The 1321-nt window shown below is 43.1% G+C and overlaps 1 protein-coding gene across 1 annotated transcript in view; it reads left to right on the top strand.

The window, feature by feature from the left end:
* LOC106820807 (LIM domain-containing protein jub-like) overlaps positions 1–1321 on the top strand; it is a gene marked incomplete in the record, with an annotated part of 75084 nt that overhangs the window by 849 nt on the left and 72914 nt on the right.

Here is a 1321-nt window from a genome sequence, read left to right as displayed (position 1 = left end):
TCCCTCCCTCCCTCCCTCCCTTCCTCTCCTTCTCTCACTTTCTCGCCGTCTTTACTCTATCTCCTTTTTGCTTTTCCTTTTCCATATATATCCAATTCTCTCTGCACGTGCGTGTGCGCTGCGTTATACTGTATTATGTATATATATATATAGTGTGTCACTGTCTGTATGTGTGGATGCGTGACCCCACCCGTCCGTCCGCCCGTATTTCTCTCTGACTGTATGTCTGTCTTGTCTGTTTGCCTGCTGTCTGGCTGTCTGCCTGTCTGTCTGTCTCACTCTCTATCTGTTTGTCCATCCGCCTGTCTGTCTGTTTGTCCATCCGCCTGTCCGTCTATCTGTCTCACTCCTCATGTTGCACTCACACAGGCTGCATTTATTCGGCATAGCTAGCGTTCGCACACAAAAGCTTGGCACATAACATGCTTAAATAGATCAGTGGCCCAATTTAGCAGGGTAGCCTGCCTGCCCGAGATATAGAGTTCATACAAAACACCTGCTGTTGTGAAATCTTTATGAAACGTGTAATAATACAATTCCTATTGCAAAATTAAAAGCTATAATCTCGCATGAATCTAACTCCATTGCCATTTATGTCATCGTAATTGAAAACTGTGCTGTTTAACTGCGCATCACTATACCCCTCTCTGATAACGCCTAGTAAATCAATCCTGATTCTAAATGTCACTTTTGAGGAAACTACCTTGAACGCAGGCAGATTAACCATCTATACACCGCGTGTAATACATGATCGTTTCTTGAAGCTAGAGAATGTTCCAACCAAGTTCATCAGTTAGAAGGAAGACGCGTAAGTATGCTCCCGTAAAGCGTGACAAGTATTATCAAGAGCGTATAAAGAAGGTTCTTTATACGCTCTTGGTATTATCAAGGGTAGGTTATGACAAATTTGTCATTATTAGCTCCTGATAATATATATACAAATATAAAAATATTATATATGTATATATATATGTGTGGTAAGTCACCATATACTGCTGACTATGGTTTAGGGAGTTTTTATGCACACATTTCGTGGCAATTACTACTAATGAAGGGAGTGTGACACCAATGTGCTAGTGGAGTATCTTCGTCCAGTGTCAGAGATGCAGCTAATAATTAATTTCCTCAGCTAGCACTGCCAGCCCTCGGGCTTGTTTATGGTTTGATGTCAGGAAGTGTGTGGTTCTGGTTCATCAAAACAAGGATCATACTGAAATCGGAGGAGATTGACTTGTGATACCTGAGGTGCCTAGAAGCTTAGTGTGTGTCGTCGAATGCCCATGATGCCTGCCCCTCTCTCCCCCTCGCCCCTCTCTCCCCC

The sequence above is a fragment of the Priapulus caudatus genome, unplaced genomic scaffold, assembly GCF_000485595.1.
Source record: "Priapulus caudatus unplaced genomic scaffold, Priapulus_caudatus-5.0.1 Scaffold48, whole genome shotgun sequence".
Taxonomy (NCBI): Eukaryota; Metazoa; Priapulida; class Priapulimorpha; order Priapulimorphida; family Priapulidae; genus Priapulus; species Priapulus caudatus.
Note: the sequence above shows the minus strand (reverse complement) of the source record. Positions and strands in the feature narration are given on the sequence as shown.